We start from the raw sequence: 23,417 nt of genomic DNA, 5'->3' as shown, positions 1-23,417 counted from the left end.
TGTTTACATAGCACAATAATATTTGTTTGAAAAAAGGGGGTCTGCAGCTTTAAAAATTTTCAAAAACCATGTGACTGGATCATCTCAATCGTCCCTCCAGTTCATCTTGAATACAGTTGATAATTCTTGTTCACCCAAGTAAAATATGAGAGGAACAAAACAACCCATTTGATAGCACAGGGCCCAATATGAGCCTTACAATTTATGTCTCCTAAATGAAAATTACTTGACTATAATAATGGTCATGAATCAGTTATCTCTGTTTATCAAAAAGAAGAGGAAATTAGAAGCCAGAGACAAAAGACATGGCCCATATCCTCAATAAATGTTTAAAACACACAGACATAAACACACACACACACACAATGGAATTGTTGTATGATCTGCCACAGCACGGAAAACTGAAAGTAACCCATCATTACCGCAAATCTGTTCCAAAAATGTAGGTCCTTATCAACATTTTATTTTACTTGCTAGTACAGCACAAATAAACCAGTTAATCTTCACAAATCCTCTCCCTTCACACCAAATCTTCCAACTCCAACTCTCACGTTCCTCATTATTTGCTGAGTTGTCAAAATAAAGACAACTATTGATTCAACATAAGCTCCTATTTTAAGCGCTCAAAATCTCCTTCATACAACTATGCCATATGAATCCCAAGAGTAATTCAAATGCACGCAATTTTAAAACACATAAAAAGAAGATACAATTAAATCCTTTCTAAAATTCTGCCTGTTATTTGTTTGATCTGCCACTGTAAATACTGCTAACAAACGCTATCATTTAAGAGGACTGACGGAACACTATTTAAGAATGTAAATTCCAAAGTTATTGTTGAAAAGAATATTACAAAGTACATATTTGACTATAACCTAAATGAAAAAGCCACCAACATTTGGGGCAAAAAATATGCATGGCTTTGCAAAACCTTCTCCTCATTTTTAAAACGAGATACTACAACATTTGTGCCATAGTGTTTCATGCTAAGTGTCCCTGAAAATTTTCAGCTGTACCAGACCACATTTTACAGTATCTGGGATAATTACCACAAAAAGAATGAGACACAATGATAACATGAAAAGTAATTAGTTAATTATAAAGAACCAATAGCAAGGAAAAAAGGAAATTAAGAGAAAGTCTCTAAAGGTACTAATTTCAATAAGAAAAAGCTTGCAACTTTTTTTTTTGATGCTCTATTTAGTTTTCCTTCACACAAGCATATCAAAAAGAAAACTACAAGTAATCAGAGCAAACTTAGCCAACTTTATTTTTCATGAAAGAGAAATCCTATGTAATTTTAGTACAATTCAGCTTTTTACTGTTTACATAGTTGTGATCTTAAGCAAACGAACAAGAATCATAAATTATAAAGTTACAGAACTCCAACAGTAGTAATGACACTGACCCTGACTCAATCAGCCCTTTTATTCTCAAAGACCGCATAATAAGAAATATCATTAAATACCAAACTGCAGGGATAATAATAGCTCAGTTATCTTCCTTTAAGCATTTAAATAAAAGAAATTTATTTGGGTTAGGCACAAAGCCAGCAGTTACAATGAACTAGGGAGGAGCTGACGGATTCAAACCACCAACCTTTCAGTTAGACAAGCACTTAACCATTGCACCACCAGAGCTGCTTTTTACAATATATAAGTACTTAATAAGGAAAACACAAGTGTCACAAACTGAAAGGAAAGGGGGTGATCGTCCATAACACAGTGTTGAGAAAGTTATTCAGTTATTGGGAAAACAAAAATAAACACCGTATTTTTACGCAAATAACGCGCACCTTTTACGTTTGTTTAAACACACACCACGCTAATTTGTTTACAGCAACACGTTTACAGCATGTTTACAACATGTTTACAGCATGGCAGCACTTATGAAAATACCTCGAGGGAGGAGTGCAAAGTTTGCAAGCAAATGTAGAAGGTGCACACTATTTTCATAAAAATAAAGTATGTTCTCACACAAAAATAAAAAACAAATTTCCAGGAACATTAATGAGGTAAATATAAAATCCAAATCAATTACAAAATAGAAGAAAATATAGACATATTTAACAATCTTGGGATGGAGAAGGATTTTCTAAGCAAAAAAGAAATGTAAGAAATTATGAAGAAGAGTGTGGTATTTTTAAAACTTGTGTGCATCAAAAAATCAAAAACTAAGGAGGTGGTTGCATAAGTTGAAGAATGTAATCAATGTCACTGAATTGTACATGTAGAAATTGTTGAATTGGTGTATATTCTGCTGTTTACACTTTCAGTAACAACAAAAATAAAATAAATTTATTAAGAAACTAAGGAGAAAATTACAATATGTAATAATTATTTACAACAAATGTGACAGAAAAAAACTTTATCCTTACTACATAAACTTTTAAGACGTTATGGTAAAGTTGATTTTGACGCATATCAACCCTATAGGACTGAGTAGAACTGCCCCACAGGGTTTTCAAGGCGCAGCTGGTGGGTTCAAACTGCCAACCTTTTGGTTACCAGCCTAGCTCTTAACTACTGCACCACCAGGGCTCCCACAACATAAACAGCTCATATAAATAAATGAAATACTAAGACCTTCCTCTCCTCAATAAAAATATTGACAAATAGGAACACACATTTCACAGATAATATGCAAACAGCTAACAAACACATGAAAAATGTAAACAAAGAAGTGAAAATCAAACAAGGTAATACTTTTTAACCTATAAAACAAGCAAAAGATTTTTAAACATTATATTAACAGGTAAGACAACACAGGCATTCTTATACATTGCTAGTAATCACCTAAAGTGGTCTCATCTTTCTGGGAAACAATCTGTCAATAGGTACATCTAGAACATACTTTTACAACAGTGTTCTGCTAAAGAATTAAGCCTTATGTAAAATGATTTCAGTGATTATTCTGTCAATTCTCTCAAGGCTAATTCATAGCCACTGCACAGGAAGTAAGTTATTTCACTACAGTGGACGCCTTAGGGCATTAGGGCGTAATTCTCTTAAAGAACTCAGCTGAGAAGGGCTGATATAGAACCATCAGGAAAAAAAAAATGATGTATTCTTTAAAAGGAATATTAGATTAAATCCCTTTCATTTTATAAACACAATTGCATCATCTTCAGGAAGCAGGCATTGTATTTTAGCAATGTTGCTTCTCTCTCCTAAAACGAGGTAATTATAGAAATCTGTAGTCATTTTTTACAATGTGTTTTCTCATTACAAACAACTGAATGATTAAGTAATGACTTCTGTAATTCCTTTGACCCTCTTTGATCAATACATTCAATTTTCTAGCAATCAAAGGAAAATAATCAGAAATGTGAAAACTTATTAACAAGTATTGTCATAATAGTATTATTACCTATGACGATAAAAAACTAAAAAATCCCAAATGTCCAACAGCGGAAGAATGGCTAAAAGTATGACATAATTTTATGTAGTCATCTACAATAATGTTTCTGAAGAATATTTAGTAACACAAGAGAAACGCTCATCTCATAATATAGATTTTAAAAAGTAATACAAAGAGAATATGGGTGTATACATACATACACACACATATATATATATATACCTATTGGGTATGTCTACGACAGACGGAATTACAGTAAAGCCTTTTTTTTTCTACACACATTTATGCATTCTTTAAATGTTTTACCGTATCTAAAAAGTAAACCCTGGTGGCGTAGTGGTTAAGTGCTATGGCTACTACCCAAAAGGTTGGCGGTTTAAATCCGCCAGGCACTCCTTGGAAACTCTACGGGGCAGTTCTACTCTGTCCTATAGGGTCACTATGAGTTGGAATTGACTCGATGGCAATGGTTTTTTTTTTTTTTTTTAACGAGAAAAAAAATAGCTCTACAAATTACTATGATATCTCCTTTGTGTTTAGAGAAAGAGAAGCAACATTACTAAAATACAATGCTTCCTGAAGATGACACAACTGTGCTTATAAAAGACAGTGAATGAATTCTTAAAGAATACACAAATTCTTAACCGTGCTACTCTGATTATAAGCCCTTCCAAAAAACCCAAACTCATTTCCGTCGAGTCAATTCTGACTCATAGCAACCTTATAGGACAGGGCAGAACTGCCCCATAACAGTTTCCAAGGAGCGCTGGTGGATTTGAACTGCAGACCTCTTGATTTGTAGGCGTAGCTCTTAACCACTGTGCCACCAGGGCCCCATAAGCCCTTCCATATACTCCAAATTCAGTCCCTTAAGAGTAGTCTCCAGTCAGGCTGCACCTACATGGACATTTAGTACTAAACGTTTACCACATACTAGATGGCAGCTGCTACGACTGGGTTACTGGGTTAGATAGCAGCTAACAACAAAGTCAACTAAGAAATTTGTTGACCCTTTAAATAAATATACACTATGAAGTACATTTAAAAGCTGTTAGTTTTCCTTGAAATTCAGCCTACATGTAAAATACACCTTGCTGTGAAAAATCCCTTCCCCCATTCAGTGTCATCAAGGTTCTAATCAAGTTCAAAGCTCACATAAATGTAAAACCTAGGCAGCAAATAACCTGAAATCAATATGTTTCATCAAGCAATATAAATATAAGCTCTATACTGAAGAGAAATACTCATTTAAAGCATACACAGAGTTTAGAGACTCAATAACAAAGAAACTGTAAAATCATCTTATACTCTAACAAACAAAGCACCAGTGGGAGCTTATGCCTATCATTCAGAAACTCTGAAGTCACTATTTGACATTTGCAACAAGAGTATAATAGGATCTTTGAAATCAAAATGCCAAGCTGACACAACTAGCTATGGCAATTACTCTAAAAAACGGTAGCTAAAATGGAATACAATGAAAGTGGCAAACTTCAAAGGATGTACATACAGTTTGTCTTGTTATAAAATGTGTTTTTATAACATGAATTAGCTCATACTTGATCAGGGTAAATAGAGGAATATCATTACATCAAAGCTGTGCTGATTCATAAGCAAGTCTTCCCAGGCAAAGGAAGTAGGAAGGGCAGAGCAGAATTACAGCTTTCAGCAGGAAAGGAAAATGCCCTCAGCTTGGCTGGAATTCTTCCAGCTCTATTTTTAAGAAAATTAAAAATGAGCACCTGCTTTCAGGGTGTATTCCTGTGGAGGGCATAGGAGTATACCCCTGAGCACTACAGCTCTAGGTTCAAGGCAGGGTGCATTTCATCTTGCACTCAGAGATTCCCTTCCATCTGCATTTTTTCAGCACTGCAAGCAAACATGTCTCCTCAATTACTTTTAGAGTTTTTAATATCTGTTGGGGCAGCCACCAGCCACAATGGCCTGCTTGCTTAGGATTATCAAAATTATTGCCTGAGATCCCATTAATTACTTCTGTCAGTGGTCTGGTTACAAACTTGTATATATTTTCAGTAGTCTCTCCCAAACCTTAACTTTCCTATAGTGAAATTATATTACTGATATAGTGATATTTGTTATTGTGTGAGTGTACTTATAGAGAGAGAAAATAATCAAAACCAAACACGCACACACACACACATATATATATATAATACATATATACATATACACACACAGGGCTCTGGTAGTACAGTGGTTAAGAGCTATGGCTGCTAACCAAAAGGTCAGTAGTTCAAATCCACCAGCTGCTCCTTGGAAACCCTTGGGACAGTTCTACTCTGTCCTATACGGTTGCTATGAGTCAGGATCAACTCAATGGCAATGGGTTTGAGTTTTTATATATATAAATACACACACACACACACACAGTGATATATTGTGAGTTTAGTGAAATTATACCACAGCACCTAATGGTCTTTACGTAGTAGCAGAAACACTGGCTTCTTAAACTAGTCAGCTGCGTACAAGGTGACACAATGCCTTCTTGATTCAACTTTCAGAATATAAACCTGTGTCCTTTTTACTATCTACTTTTTAGGGTTACATTTTTCACATTTTTGTTCTTTTTTGTTGTTGATTTCACTGTTCAAAATGGTCCCAAGGTAGTGCTCAAGTGCCCTCTAGTGTTCCTAAAAGCAGGCAGGCTGTAATGTGCCTTTTGGAGAAAATACAAATACATGTGTTACATAAGCTTCATTCAGGCATGAGCTGTAGTGCTGTTGACTATGACTTCAATGTTAATGAATCAACAATACGACACATTCGGAAAAAGAAAGGAAATTCACCCGTGTGTAGATAAGGTTGCTCCAGAAAGTGCTAAAATAACATCTATAATGCATGATGAAACCTATGGACAACAAGGAAAAGCAGCTACACTTGTGGCTTCCTGAGATGACATCTGATTTAAAAAAAAAGCATAGAGGACAGTGTTGCTGTGAGGCTGACAGCCAAAGACATTTAAGGTCCCATTACTCAAGGTCAGGAAAATGTTAAACTCTTCTTCGCTAGTGTTTTTTTTATAAAGAAATGCTGCATATAGTTTTTTGTAAAAAATATATATTAAATAAGGTTTCTTTAAACGGAAACAAGAAAAACCAGGGTATGTGCTGATCAGTTGACACCAAACGTTGTGATCTGCGGCTCGCAGGAACATATCCCTATACTTCCTCTAGAAGCAATGGCTCAAAAACAAAAACAAGGAAGTGTCCATTAATTCAGTGCTGACAACAGCTTTATAGAACATGTTGTTGTTAGCTACCACGGAGTCAGTCCCAGAGTCATGGTGACTCCATGAACAACAGAGTGAAGCACTACCTGGTCCTGCACCATCCCCATAATCAGCTGCAGGTGGATTCTTGTGATCATAGGGTTTTCCTTGCATGATTTTCAGAAGTAAGTCACCAGGCCTTTCTTCCTTGTAGAACATAACCAAAACCCAAACCAAACCCGTTGCCATCGAGTCAACCCCAACTCACAGCAACCCCAAGTGTTACCGAGTAGAACTGAGCTCCCCAGGGCTTTCTTGGCTGTAATCTTTACAGAAGCGGATCTCAGGCTTTTCTTCTACAGAGCCACTGGGTGGGCCTGAACAGCCAACCTTTCGGTTAGCAGCTGTGTGTAAGCCATGTTTGCCACCCAGGGACATTTTATAGGCTATAACTACTGCAAATAATGAGAATCAACTGTGTGCCTGTGTATGCCTGTGTATTTTTTAGAGTGATTTATGATTTTAAAAAATGCTTAGTTTATTTCAAAACATACGTATGTGTTTGTGTGTAGATATATATATTCCTAAAACAATTCAAATATTCCCCAAAAAAAAACCAAACCCAGTGCCGCTGAGTCAATTCCAACTCATAGCAACCCTATAGGACAGAGTAGAACTGCCCCATAGAGTTTCCAAGGAGTGCCTGGCGGATTTGAACTGCTGACCCCTTGGGTATCAGCCGTAGCACTTAACCACTACGCCACCAGGGTTTCCAATTCAAATATTAGATGTCACTAAATAGTTTAAAAAGAAATATATTAACTACTAAATGTTACTAAAAGTTTTCATTAAAATGACCACCAGTTTTTAAATTCAAAGTGCTACTTACCGAAGAGGACAAACCTTCATTCATACAACATTCTCAATGGACTAGTCATGCCTGAAACATTAACGCCTGACAAAAATAATGGGGGTGTATTTAACCAGGGTTTATATCAGTCCAAAAAAAAGAGGGGGTGGGAGATACATTATTAAAAGGAAATTTCTTTCCAAGTGGAAAAAAAACTGATTTACTATTTCTTTTAAACAAGTCTCCCATTTAAATTACTTCATATAACATGGACAAGTTTTTGCTAAATTTTTAAGTGCAATTTTCATAGTTCATTTTAAATCAAGACTGTCAAACTTCAAATACAAGAAGCTGCGAACACAAACCATCCTTCTTTGACAAAAACCCTTTTACTTTTCAACTACAATACTGAAAGTTGGAAGATGAAACACAAGTTTCATGGAAAAGTGCAAGTTTATAATCAGATGCTTGAAGCTAATAATTTTCAAAGTATCAAATTCATAGAACAAATCTAACTTTATAGCTTAAGACGCTCTAAACATAACCAGAGCAAAGTAAGTAACAAGAGTGCTCCCTACTGGCCAATCTCTGATTAAATTTCAAGAGCTCAGTCAATTTGATTGATAAAAACTAGGATTAAAGTAGATACAGTCAATATTTTAAACTGTGAAGATTTTTTTAAACCAATATAGTTCTTTATTTTGTTGTTCCTAATACCTATTTTGCAACACTGCCACAAGGATTAGAATATCTGTGAAGCTTCTAACCCACAGTAAGTACTCAATGAATTACAGTTATAATTACCACCGCCATCATCACCATCATCCACACCATCGTAGTGAACACCTTTTTTATTCATGGCCGCTCATAATCTTTTAAGTAGCTTTCCATATTTGAAGACATCCCCATGTTATGAGTCCTGCTTGCCCAATGTAAAACTGAAAACTCAAATTCCCAGTCTCCCTTCTAGCTAAACACAAGCCTGTGACCCAGAATCCACCAATCAGATGTACACATAGAAGCGTTTGAGATGGAAGCAGCAGCAGTTTCCCAGCGGTTACAAGGTCAATTCTTGACTCTTCAGTGGCATCAGGTGACAGTACTGTCCCCAGAAGTGTTTCTTATAGTGTTTAGTGAACCAACAGGAGTCATGGTTTCCTCCACAGCACAGTGTGAAGCAATGTAGAAGCTAAGCCTCAATCTTACTTCTCCAGCTCTCCCAGCCATTCTGTGAGCTGCTCAGTATCTGTTTGTTAAACTCCTTTGCTATTACATTATCCTGGAAGATGCATTCGATTTATTCTGCCCAGCTCCAGACCGAACACCCAGGCTAAATGTTAAGTAATTACACAGAGGCAGATGTAGTCTGATCTAAGAAAATTTTCTAACAGAAGTCTCAGAAAAAAAATAATAAATAACTTTAAAATACACCAAACAACTAGGCACTGGAAATTTAGTGTTGATATTACATGATCTGTTAGAATACCGTGAAGGAGTTGGATGGAAATTTGAACAAGAGTCTTTAAGACTTTTTTCTTCTGTATTTCTACCATGTTTCCTATATTAAATTGGGAATAGGATAAAGATAAAAAATCACACCGACTTTGCAGTCCATTCAATATCACTCAAATATTTCCTAATTTACTACAACTAATTCTAGCTTTTGTCATGTACAAAAGCTATGTAAACTTTAAGGCTAAACCTTATTTTTCTTTATCTTTTACTTTATTGTATAAGAAATGCATGTTCATTAGAGGAATTACAGTTAAACAAAAAGGATAAACATCCATAATTCCACTCCTCTGAGGGAAAAAAAATCACTGAATATTTTAGTATTTTTCAAAATATTTTTTCTATGCTGATTTTCAACTTAAAAAAAGAAATTATAATAAAAATAATAGCAAATATCTAATTAACATTTACCATGTGGCCAATCCCTATTCTAAATACTCCATGTATTTTAACTCATTTAATCCTCAAATCTCACCCATGATGTACTATTATTAGCTTCATTTTACAAATAATGAAATGAAGACACAGAGAAGAAAAGTATCCTGCTCTGGGTCACATGGATAATAAGTGGCAGAGCCAGGATTCAAAACCCAGAAGTCTGGCTCCAGAGTTTATGTTCTTAATTACTATGTTATAATGACTCTATACTACTTCCAAAAATTGATCATAGTATATATAGTATATATAATTTACCCAATATTTTTCCATGTCAATATAAACATACTCTTTTAAATCCTAAAACCGTGTGAAATACGTATTTTAAAATATACTGGTGTTTTTAAAAACCTATATACTAAATACCAAACTTAAGGAAATCTTGAATGTTAAATAATATTCCACTTATATCAACAAGTTGCACCCTTCACAAGGAAACAGCTTACTCTTACATGTAATTCAATCTTGAAGCTGGTCTAACCCAAAATACCCTAGATTTCACCCCCCTCCAAAAATTCATCTTAATGAAACAACAGGGCATATGTATTTCATGTTGAGATGATTTTAAAACTCCTCAAAGGCATGTCCCTGTTTCCTTCTCCTCCCCACAGCTTTTTTCTAAATCCCTCAAAGCCCCCAGCATACTACTGGCATTCATACAATGCACTCAGTAAACACTTATTGATAGACTGACTAAGACAATGCCATGTTGAAACGGGGAGTAAATAGAAACAAGGGTCATCTTGTGAGAGTGAATGCAAGCAGATCTCCCTTCTGTCACCATACAGAATCCCACAAAACATTCCATCCCAGATAACGACAACATACCACAGGAAGAACAACTAGTACTGCCACCCACTTTGCCTAAATGCTGAACTTTGACTGTACTGTCTAAGGTCAGATAAACAAATCTGACAGCCAAATAGGCAAGGTACAAACCAAGTGAATTAAAAAATTTAAAAAAGTGGGGGGGGAGGGCAAAACTCCTAGTGCCACACAAACGACCGGCAAAAACAAAATCATAAAGGGCTTGCAACATGCAACGTACCAAAGTCCACTCACCTATACAACTTCCTAACCAACTGCAGTTGTTCTATGATGTTTATCACACTATATAATAAGCCCAGGTCCTAGAAAAGCATTTGGCCTTACAGCAGGCCTCTAAAAAGAAGGAAGTCAGCAACTAACTGGCAAACCTTCATGAACTGAGAATTACGATAATTAAAACTATGAATATATGGTTTTTATAACATATGACACTGAAAATGGTTTCCTTTTTGTGAATTTTCAGATCCTTATCCATGAATACAGGGAATCTAATTATAAAATTAACAATAATAACCTATATATTTTTTCTAAATCTAAAAGATCAGGACACTAGAGGTAACATAGTATGCGTTGACGCTGGTCCTAATTATAGCAAAAACTTGGAAGATGAGCAAATGCTAAACAGAGGGTCAAGACTAGTTTAAAGAACACACCTGCAAGGAAAAAAAGAGGTATTCCCCAGAGAGAAGAAACCAAACCCCAGACTGTATGGAAACTGAGCAAATACCTCAGTAATTTGCAAGGTTCTTGCTTTATCTGTCTTCTACTACCTGCATACACCTGCTATGTGTGCTGTATGTAAACACAAGCTGGCCTCCCTGTTAAAGGAAAAATGAAAGGATTATTGTTTGGTTTATGAGTGAAGATAGAGTTCTAGCAAGAGGGAACGGATAATCCAAGAAGGAAAGCAAACAGGAAAAGAGTCTTGAAAGGCAAAGCAGAAACAAACACAAGTGTCAAGAAGACAATTACAGACAATATGTGACAGGATTGAATAGATGGATGGATGAGGGGGAGGAGAGGGAGGAAGCGTTTTCATGAGACAATAAATTCATACTTCCCCAAACCATGTACAAATCCCCATGTCAAAGAATAGTGAGGAAAATTAACATACGTTAGGAAATGCAGGGAATCCCAATATTAGCCTCAGGAGGAAAAATGACATAGAGTTTATTAATAATGCCCTTCAGAAGAATATAAAAACGGTTTTTTTTCTATCTGACAAAACCAGCCAGGCTGGGGTGATCTCCGCCTATCTAAAGCATGACAACAATCTAGGCAATATTAATCAAATCTATCTTAACCTGTTCCAGAATCAAGCTGAGGGTACTAAATACGAATTCAATGTTTGTTGAATGAATAATACCCATTAATACTTTTTCCACTTGACCCATATATTTTTGCAGAATTTCAGTTATATTTTAGGTGAACAAGTGGTTTTACAGTTGAACAAATACATAATATAGTTATCCCTTCAGTTCTGAGTTCCTGCTTTTTCATGATGTTATCAAGTTTCTTAAACCACCATACATAGCAGCTTATTCCTTCTTCAATCAGGCTTCTAGATATATAAATGAATTCAGCTTATTAATCCTGCGAACTATTCAAATAAACAAATTATTCAAATAGAAAAGCCCAGGATAAAATGATTTATCTGACAATTTCATTTTTAAATATATATAATAGGTTTTAATGTTTTTCTCAGATTAAGCATATAATTTTGACTGTATTTTTTTTCTTTCAACCAAGTTAATCGAGCAGTTACCTCTTCAAGATTATAGCAGTTTAACCTAATCTCAAACAAGCCCAGAAAATTACCATACTTTACTCTTTCCTTTACTCCTTGTATTCAAAAGTATGAAATAAGATACAATTCCTTATTATCACCAAAAAGGAAATATTTATTCATAATATTTCTCTGCATACCACTAACATTTGCTAATTTGCAGGAATGGATACATGCATGGCTTTGTTGAATCACTTTTAAACTTTTCTGGATGTATGTAGAGAAAATAAATTTAAGTCTGATGTTCTAGGTTTCTAGCTTGGTTGACTAGTGTTCCTTCAAGTGTGATGACCAGACCAGCAGCATCAGCATCACCTGTGAACCTGTAAGAATCGCAAGTTCTTGGAGCCGCGCCCCAGGCCTGCTGTTGTTATGTGCCTCAAGTTGATTCCAACTCATAGCAACCCTATATGACAGAGTAGAACCATAAGGTTTCCAAGGCTGTAATCCTTATGGAAGCAGGCTGCCACAGCTTTCTCCTGCAGAACAGTTACTGGGTTCGAGCCATTCACTGTTTGGTTCACAGCCTAGTGCGTCATCACTGCACCTCCAGGACCCCGGCCTACCAAATCAGAAACTCTGAGGATGGGGCACAGTAATCTGTGTTTTAACAAGTCCTACAGGTGATTCTGATACTCAGGTTTGAGGATCACCTAACTAGATAAAAGATCTTGCCATTCTCAGCATTAACCAAAAAAAAAAAAAACCAAACCCACTGCCATCGAGTCGATTCCGACTCATAGAGACCCTATAGAACAGAGTAGAACTGCACCATAGAGTTTCCAAGGAGCGCCTGGTGGATTCAAACTGCCGACCTCTTGGTTAGCAGCCATAGCACTTAGCCGCTATGCCACCAGGGTTTCCAGCATTTAACCACTAAGAAAATGCAAATCAAAACTGAGATACCACCTCACCCCTCTTAGAATGGGAATGATCAAAAAAATGGAAAACAACAGGTGTTGGCAAGGTTATGGAAAAACTAAAAAACTCATCTACTACTGGTGCAATTGTAAAATGGCACAGCCACTCTGGCAAACAGTTTGGAGGTTCCTCAAAAAGTTGAACATGGAACTACCATATGACCCAAAAAATTCCAATCCTAGGTATATATATCTAGAAGAAGTGGAGGCAGGAACACAAACAGAAACCTATACACCAGTGTTCATTGCAGCACTTTTCACAACTAAAATGTATTATCAACAGATGAATGAATAAACAGTGTAGTGTATACGTACCATGGAAGTACTCAGCCATAAAGAAAAATGAGGTCCTGATAAATGGTACAACGTGGATGAAACTTGAAAACATTATGCTCAGTGAAATAAGTCAGTCACGAAAGAACAAATACTGTATGATCCTACTCATATGAAAGGAAACCCTGGTGGCATAGGGCTTAAGGGTTATGGCTGCTAACCAGAAAGTCTGCAGTTCGAATCCACCAGGCACTCCTTGGAAACTTTATGGGGCAGTTCTACTTTGTCCTATAGGGCTGCTGAGTCAGAATCGACTCGACAGCAACGGGTTTGTTTTTTTTTTTTTTTTAACTTATATGAAATAAGCAAATGTACAGAGACCGATGCTTATTAGTGGATACCAGAAATGGGAAGGAAGCAGAAAAGAGAGGCACTGCTTAGGGGGCACTGAGTTTCTGTTAACGACAGTGCAACAACTGGGAAAAGATGGCTGTACAACATGAAGAACGTAATCAATGTCACTGAATTGTACCTGCAAAAAAAATGTATAATTGACAAATGTTTTGTTACTTATACTTTTACAAATTTTTAAAAGGCAAAAAAAGTTCAATGTTTTAAAGGTAAGTTAATTAAAAAAAAAAACTACTAACGAAATAACAGTACAAAGGATGGGGGAACATTGCAAAGAGGATAAGCAAATAATAAATTTTGGTTAACCTTCTCCTAGAGCACTTATTGGGGCCCTGGTGGCTCAGTGGTTAAACGCTATGGCTGCTAACCAAAAGGTCGGAAGTTCAAATCTACCAAACGCTCCTTGGAAACCCTGTGAGAGATAGTTCTACTCTGATCTATAAAGTTGCTAGGGGTTGGAACTGACTCACTGGCAACGGGTTTTTTTTTTTTTGGGGGGGGGGTTTATTTTAAAAAAATAAAGACTCCTGGTAAACCAGACATTCTGTGGGTGGGGTCCAGAAATTTAAAGTTTTCACAAGTGCTGCCAGATGATTCTTATTCACTAAAGCTTGAGAAATGCTCTAGTAACAGGAATTTGAGCCTTTTACTATTAGGCAGGTTTGAGTATCACGGAGAATCTTCTCGTTCCATCTGTTTTACTACCTCCTAGTCTCATAGACCACCACCCATCCATGGATTTGTTGTACTATGGTGGCTTGCATGTTGCTAGGATGCTTGAAGCTATGCCACTGGTATTATACACACCAAGAGGGTCACCCATGGTGAACAAGTTTCAGTAGAGTTTTCAGGCTAAGACAGGCTAGGAAGGACTAATGATCTACTTCCAAAAATTAGCCAATGAAAACCTTACAGAGTACGACAGAACACTCACTAACTCACTTGCTTTGGACATGTCACCAGGAGGGATCAATCAATCGCTGGATAAGGACATTATGTTCAGTGAAGCAGATGCCCAATGAGGGCAAGGAAGTCCCTCGGTGAGCAGGTTTGGCACAGTGGCCACAAGGATGAATTCAAGCATGTCAGCAACTGTGAGGTTCTGTTGTATATGGGATCGCCATGAGTTAGAGTTGACTCGATGGCAGTTAACAAGTCTCCCAGGAGGCAAGTTTCCCAGAAGCCAGGACTCCTAATTCTAAGTATGCTCTCTCCTTTTCACCTCCCTCATCATCCTTAACACCCCTACAACTCCGTATATTATGACGCCAATATGATAACCTTTTGTTGATCATTTACCTTCCCAGCTACTCTGTGAAGTAATTATACACTGGTATAATCTAATCACCCCCAGATTATATTTGTACTCTCAAATTCCAATGATAAAACATCTTCTATTTATTCAAATTGTAAATTGTTTTTAAATGCTCATATATTATGACATGGTTATATACCACCTCAGTAGGAAGGCCGGCAAACAGGTTTCAGTTCACATACCAACTCCTATCCATTTGTAGTAGCTAGTGGTTCTCAACTTTGGCTGCACATTAGAATTACCCAGAGATTTTTTTAAATCTCTACATAAAGACCACATCCCAGACTGAATTAAATCAGACTCTCTGGGGGTGGAGGTATAAGACACGGGCATTAGTTTTTTAATGCCTCAATTAAAAAAATTAGTTTTTTAATTCCTCAATTTAAAAAATGGGCAAAAGATATGAACAGACACTTCACTAAAGAAGACATTCAGGTAGCTAACAGATAGATGAGGAAATGCTCTCGATCATAAGCCATTAGAGAAATGCAAATCAAAACTACAATGAGATTCCATCTCACTCCAACAAGGCTGGCATTAACCCAAAAAACACAAAATTATCAATGTTGGAGAGGCTGTGGAGAGATTGGAACACTTATACACTGCTGGTAGGAATGTAAAATGGTACAACCACTTTGGAAATTGATTTGGCGCTTCCTTAAAAAGCTAGAAATAGAACAACCACATGATCCAGCAATCCCATTCCTTGGAATATATACTAGAGAAATAAGAGTCTTTACACGAACAGATATACGCACACCCATGTTCATTCCAGCACTGTTCACGATAGCAAAAAGATGGAAGCAACCAAGGTGCCCATCAATGGATGAATTCACACAATGGAATACTACGTATCAATAAAGAACAGTGAGGAATCTGTGAAACATTTCATAACATGGAGGAATCTGGAAGGCATTATGCTGAGTGAAATTAGTCAGCTGCAAAAGGACAAATATTATATAAGACCACTATTGTAAGAATTAGAGCAATAGTTTAAACAGAGAAGAAAATACTCTTTGATGGTTACGAGATGGGGAGGGAGGGAGGGTGGCAGAGGGGTATTCACTAATTAGATAGTAGATAAGAACTACTTTAGGGGAGGCGAAAGACAACATACAATACAGGCGAGGTCAGCACAACTGGACTAAACCAAAAGCAATTAAGTTTATTGAATGCTTCAAAGGCCAGCATAGCAGGGGCGGTGGTTTGGGGACCATGGTTTCAGGGGACAGCTAAGTCAACTGGCATAATAAAATTTATCAAGAAAACAGTCTGCACCCCACCTTGGAGAACAGCATCTGGGGACTTAAACGCTAGCAAGCAGCCATCTAAGATGCATCAATTGGTCTCAACTCACCTGGACCAAAGGAGAAGGAAGAACACCAAGGACACAAGATAATTACGAGCCTAAGAGACAGGGGGGCCACATAAACCAGAGACTACATCAGCCTGGGACCAGAAGAACTAGATGGTGTCCGGCTACAACCAATGACTGCCCTGACAGGGAATACAGGGAGCAGGAGAACAGTGGGATGCAGACCCCAAATTCTCATAAAAAGACCAGACTTAATGGTCTGACTGAAACTAAAAGGACCCCGATGGTCATGGCCCCCAGACCTGTTGGCCCAGGACAGGAACCATTCCCGAAGCCAACTCTTCAGACAGGGATTGGACTGGACAATGGGATGGAGAGGGATACTGGTGAGGCGTGAGCTTCTTGGATCAGGTGGACACTTCAGACTATGTTGGCATCTCCTGCCTGGAGGGGAGATGAGAGGGTGGAGGGGGTTAAAAACTGACGAAATGGACATGAAAAGAGAGTGGAGGGAAGGAGCGGGCTGTCTCATTAGGGGTAGAGCAATTGGGAGTATGTAACAAGGTGCATATAAGTTTTTGTGTGAGAGACTGACTTGATTTGTAAACTTTCACTTAAAGCACAATAAAAATGTAAAAAAGAGTTTCTCAAGTGAATCCAACAGAAAGCGAAAATTGAAAACCACTGATCTAGGTTCCGAGAGAGAGACTGTCAAAACAGATTTAGGGATTGTCTGCCATGGGTGAGCAACACTTTTGCCATTCCTGCACTAGATTCACTCAGCCAAATACAGAAGATTCTGACAGAACAGTGACTTCTGAGGACAGAAATTCTAAATTCCAACACTAATGAGATAATATGCAAATGTTTGTTTATATTTATCATAATTAAGGCATTTCTTTACAAAAAAAGAAAAATAATAATAAAGAATATTTATTTATTCTGACCTGGCAGGTGTTTTTTAAAACCAAACATCCTACCTGCAAATATGTACAGTATTTTTATAGAACTAACTTAGCTCAGATTTAGACTTACAATTTTGTTCAGAGCCTAAAATAATGTCATTTATATTTGTCAATGAGCAGGTGAGATCCTGAGCCAGAAGGCTAAAATGGAAAAATACTATTTTCCTTAAGTACCAAATAGAAGTTCAAAGTCCAAAACCACACATCACAATTGCTTCTGGAGGCTGTGATATAAATCCCTTATCACGATTATAACTCAGCACAATTAGATCTACTCACTCAATATCCTGTACAGACTGGAGTCTAACATAAGATAAATCTTTGAGCATGTTAAATTCAGATTAAAAATATTTTGCAATACATATGCCATCAAAAAAAATTTACTATATAACATCAAGTGGAAAATATATTCTAAAAAGGTAATAAAATTCAGCTTTCCTCTTGATGTGACAAAGAAATAATGTTTAACTTAAGGAAGCTACAATTTTGCTAATAAAGGAACACTTGGCATAAAGAGTCACAGTTGTATCCACTTCCTGCCATAAATGCCAGCAGCAAGTACGTCCAATTTCAAGTTCCTCTAAAGCCTGTGAGTGGGCCGAAGAGAACCATAGCCAAAAAGGGGAACACATGGTATTCGTTCTTTCAAAAAAAGCAGCAGTGGGTTACAACCAGGAGGGAAAGCCATCTGTCACAAGAAAAAGAGGTGGCAGTAGCTGTCAAGGACTATAACATGCCACCTCAACCTGGGCACGTTCAAGTTTTAGATTTTAATTCCAGCTGACCCTTGTAATAAATAGTTTTCAAAATAGTGTCAAACTACAAATGGAACAGGTAAGACGAAGAGAAACGACCAACACTGTAACTCTATCTCACTATTAGGAAAATACTATTAGAAACCACAGGCACACAAAAAATTTGAAACAAGTCAGTACTCAGACAAATTTAATTTCCTCTATTATAAAAAGCACTGGAAGTTTTATCTGCATTGCATTTCTAACCTATGAACATTTGCCCAAAATTTCAAAATGAATAAAGTAAAGCAATTTCCCAAAATGAAAGTGTATAACGATTCCAAAATCAACCTTTAAAACCTCCCTACCCACCCCCATCTCCTGCAAAACACCATAGTAGCTTCTTTAGCATTTTGCTTTTAATAAGGTGAAGTCACTGGGCAAGTAAATAGACTTGAAAAAAAATTCTTAAGTGTCCTAGCTTCTCTACGGTCTTAAACCCAGTAAAACCAGTTTCAAACACAGGTTTCTAGGCTTCAGAGGATCACAAAACTACCTGACCGTTAGTCATTTTTAAATCTCAAAATACAGTGAAGTTTACTTTAGTGAAATTGTAGCCACTAGATCTCTATTTATTTAAATCATCATTTTGTGCTATTATTAGAATACAGGAAAGTATTTTTAAACACTATATATCATTTGTGAACTCAGAATTGGTCACACTAACTCTAATTTAGGTCACTTACTTGCCAATATTCTTTCCTTCATTTAAGCAGCTTTTGAAACCTTCCCACCTCCCCTAAGATTAAAAAAAAAAAAAGAGTAAAAAAAGAGTAGAAAACATAAAATAGGGCCTGCATAGTAAACACTACACTAGTGTGAGCTACTGGTACATACTGTTGTCTACACCAAGTGTTGGCAAACTTTATAAGGGGCCAGATAGTACTTCTGGTTTAGTGGGCCATATGGTCTCTGTGAAAGCAGCCATAGACAATTTAGAAACTATGACACTGTTTGTGCCACCCAGGGACAATCCCCCGCTAGTTTCCTATATTTTTATTATTGTTGTCACTACAGTTTATTTTTTTATTTTACTGGTGTGTGAAATCCAAGTCTGGGAATGATTAACTTAAAGCTGTCTGCCTAACCAAAACAAGAAAAGTACTGATGTGTGTGTCATTTATACCCACTGATAAAAAAAAAAAAAAAATTTTTTTTTTTTTTTTTTTTACTGATACAGACTGATTATTTAAACTAATAAAATTACACCTTTACTACTTGTTCAATTGATCACCTATAACTCTTTTCTCTGCCCTTTCTCTTAATTTAATGTTATTTCCTTCCCAGAAGCCTTTGGATCCTATGATACCCCACATTCTTGTATTTCCTTCAACTAAAATACAAAGGAATCTTAACGCTGTCTTTTACATTTGGTAATTGACTGCATGTTAAGTTTTCAATAAATTTTAAACAAGTACAGTATCTACATTTCACTGAGCTGTTTTTAGCTGAAAGCACCACAATGACATTATAGTTGGCTTTGTAATCAGACACTTAAATTCATATTCTGGATCTGTCACTTACCAGATGTAAGGCCTGAACAGGTGACTCTCTTGTTTTTTTAGTTTCCTCACCCATAAATAAGGACAATACCACTTACCTACAGGGCTGTTCTGAGGATTAGTAGTAATACATATGAAAGCATCTAGTATGGTATCTGCAAGTGCTCTATAAATGAGTTGTTATTAATATTCTTGCTAGGTCTCTATAATCAGTGCTCTATTACAGATGTATCTGACAATGCCACTGTAAGATATCATTTTCATGAACAAAACTATTACCGTATTTTTAAGGATACAACAGCAGATGATATATAAAGGGAACATCAGAGGTAGTGCTACAATTTTAATGTCAGTAGAGTAAATAATAGGAATAACGTGAGGAAAAAAATACCTATTAGTGACATACACTTATTATCTAAGATTGCACCTAAAGAAGGAAAAAAAAAAAAGTAGAATGCACAATACAGAAATTAATAGTTTAAATGCAATAAGTAAATATAAGCATTCTATGTTGCTCATTCTTAAGAAATTTCTACGGCCTTGTGAAGGTTAAGGCTTCCTCCTACAAAAGCACATATTTGAAATTATTTGAGGAGAGTTTTGAACCTAACTAACCAACCAAGAACCCCTTACCACAGAAAGAAAATGGAGCAGTAAAAAAATATTTCCAGCAATATTACATTCCTTTTGGGAAAGCACTCTATAATTTATGGATGAGTCATTGTGGAAATAAAAATTTTAAATAATGGATATGACTGTAACTGAAAATACTGAGAGCTAATTACTCAAAGTTCCTGGTAACTCCTTCAGGAGTATCAGGGCTGCACTGGCCGTAATTAGATACCCAAATAAAGCTTATTTGTGGCCCATTTTCTAGAAAAGTTTTACAGATCCCATGCTACTGTTTGCCTCCTGGTTGCAATTTACAAGGTAAATTGAAGGTCCGTTTTTATAACATTTTTAAAAATGTTATAAACATATTATTTACATTGATCAAGTATTTTAATTCTAATTCAACTCATGTTAGAATTCAACTAACATTAATTCAACCTACGATATCAGATAGTCTTTTCCATAATTTTATATATATTACCTCCTTTAATTTTAGAAGCAAGAAATTATCTCTAGGGATCACTTTATCCAACTGTCTAGGTTTTACAGATGAGGAATCTCTGAGGTCCAGAAAGATTAAACAACATGCCCATGGTTACACACCTAGTTCCTGACTGGTAGAACCAGGATCAAAATGAGAATGCAGGCATCCTGATTTGAAATTCAGTGTTCTATCCACTACATGAAGATTCTCAAGCTCATCAGACCCTACACGTCCTCTTTTTATAACAAATATTTTCTAACATGCCCTTTACTACCCTGAAGTGAAATTCATACATCCTAAACCCTCCCTCCAATGCAATTAAAAAAAAAAACATAATGCTCTATAAAGAAAAAATGAAATAATTTCCTCTATAAAGGAAAAAAGGAAACAATTTTAAAATAAAATAGTAATACTGTTCAATATGTAAATGCTAGGGCCAGTCTACACCACATACCACTTGCAAATGCAGGCTGAATAAGTGGTTACATTTACCAACTCAATGTAATGCTGCTGTTGAAGTCATTTTCCATAGCAGCAAAAGCTCTAGGTAAGTTCCACCAAAACAAAGTACAATCTTCCATCAAATTACACAGTAGTCCTACTGCTAGAAAATTCAGTATATATTAAAACAATCTTAAAAATGCTTAATGTACTTATGTACATTCATGAGGTTAATATCTAAGCTCGGATTATTATAAGCAGGTTTTTAACCTACATAAATGCCTCACAAAACATCTGAAAATCATGGGGTAAGGGAGAATTTTTCACTGTGCAGGGCTATCCTAAGCACTACAGGGTATCTAGCAACCCTTGACGCTCTTCACCCCAAATGCCAGAAACACCCATTGCCCCTAGTTACTCTAGCAACCAATGTCCCCAGAACTTTTCAGCAACTGGGAACCAACATACTACACCTTGAAAATAAGTACCTATCATCAGAAACACCAAGAGGAAGCCAATAACTTATCTGCTACAATTTAAGTAGATTTTCTTTTACTTGCTTCATCTCTTGAAAAATGCCTGTACCATGCTGATGCCTGTACATCTTAACATAGATAAATAGGACAGAAGAGGAAAAGCTGCAAACACTCAGGAAGGCAGCACTCTATGGATGCTTCTCTCCTAAGAATTTGGCACCTATTCTAAGTTCCCAAGCCCATGAAGTGGAGCCATGTGGCAAGAATAAGTTACTAACATATCCATGAGAGATAATCAAAACTAAAAACAAAAAATTTTCTTAATACTGTCTCCCAATTTCTCAATAAATCTTAAATTTTTTACAACAGTTTTCATTGTTCCCAAAAGTATTTTTCTTTGAAATAGAATGAATGCCGTAGGAGGTTTAATAATGTAAATACAAAGCAATTGTATAAAAAAAATTTTGTTTGTTTGTTTCAATACTATCTTTAAACAAATATTTATGACTGGCTAAGTAAGGTGGTTCTTCTGGCAGGCAAGGCCAACAACAGGAATGATGTTGCAGTTGTTGGCTGCTGCTGAGTCGGCCTCATGTATGCAGAGTAGAACTGCTCCAGAGTTGTCAAGACTGTGACCTTTTGGAAGCAGATCGCCAAACCTGTCTCTCGAGGCACCTCTGAGTGGTACTGAACTGCCAGTCTTTCAGTTAGTAGACAAGCACTTAACCGTTTGTACCACCCAGTGAACCTTCAGGAATGATACTAGTGTACAAAGAAAAACTAAATTCCTGTCCAAAACAGATAAAGTATGATATGCCACTATTTTTTCTATTTTTAGATAGTGAAAATACCTGAATTACAGATGCATATCTTTCTGTGGACTTCACAGAATACGGGAGAAAAACTCAGTGAAAACAACAAAGAAATTTAACCTGAAGATATATCTTCTTCAGTTATACTTTTGGGTATGGTGAAAATGGAGGACAAAGTTTCCTTATCACAAAATCCTACAGCATGAAAAAAAATTTGGAGGTTAATTTGTTCAAATTCCCTGGTTCAGGGTAAAAACGTATACTGTTACTTAAGTTTCATCACATCCTCTGCTTAAACAACCAGTTGCCATCAAGTTGATTCCAACTCATGGCAACCCCGTATGTGTCAGAGTTGAACGGAGCCCTACAGGAGTTTTCAGTGGCTTATTTTTTGGAAGCAGAACAGGCCTCTCCTCCAAGGCACCTCTGAGTGAAGCAAACATCCAGCTTTTCAGTTAGCAGCAAGTATATTAACCATTTGCACCACCCAGGGACTCCATACCCTATGCTAGGAGTATCAGAAAACAAAAATACATGTTTTTTTAACCACAGAGAAAACTTAAAAAAAAAAAAAAAAATCAAGATGAAACGTACAAAACAACAGGCCTAAACACACAATGCAACTTTAGCCAAATAAGGCACACATATCATGGGCTCAATGTTCAAACAGAGGCCCTTTTAAGCTTAATGGGATGGGGGAAAAAAATAATACATTTCTCAAACACAACCCCCCCCCCGCCAAAAAACAAACCCTTGCTATCAAGTTGATTCCAAGCACAAAGTAGGTAATAAAAAGTTATATAAAATCTTCCATGAAAATGGCTTAATATGCATTGCCTGCCAACATTAAGAGTCTTTAAAATTGAAGTCTCTCACTTTCTTTCAGAACTCTACAATGCTTTCTAATAGTTATGCAATGGTAATACAGATTTTCTTGGTCAAGAAATTATAATGTTTAAGTACAGGCACTACTCACAAGACAATTTTTTAAAGTATGCAGTGATTATTAAGGAATTTAGGTCCTCTTAGTTTTTTTTTTTTTTTTTAGTTTTAGGGCTATGAATACGATTGTATTAAATGACTCCCAGAAAATCCAA

At 36.4% G+C, this 23,417-nt stretch overlaps 1 protein-coding gene across 14 annotated transcripts in view; it reads right to left on the bottom strand.

Moving 5' to 3' along the window:
• ERC1 (ELKS/RAB6-interacting/CAST family member 1) overlaps window positions 1-23,417 on the bottom strand; it is a 528,761-nt gene that overhangs the window by 448,529 nt on the left and 56,815 nt on the right. The window contains exon 2 of one of the 14 annotated variants that reach the window (XM_023548996.2): window positions 18,680-18,732. The exons of the other annotated variants lie outside the window; for them this stretch is intronic. The gene's annotated coding sequence lies outside the window, so the exon portion shown is untranslated. The remainder of the gene's footprint in view (window positions 1-18,679; window positions 18,733-23,417) is intronic. 14 annotated transcript variants of the gene reach the window in all.

Source organism: Loxodonta africana, chromosome 4, assembly GCF_030014295.1.
Source record: "Loxodonta africana isolate mLoxAfr1 chromosome 4, mLoxAfr1.hap2, whole genome shotgun sequence".
Lineage (NCBI taxonomy): Eukaryota > Metazoa > Chordata > Mammalia > Proboscidea > Elephantidae > Loxodonta > Loxodonta africana.
Note: the sequence above shows the minus strand (reverse complement) of the source record. Positions and strands in the feature narration are given on the sequence as shown.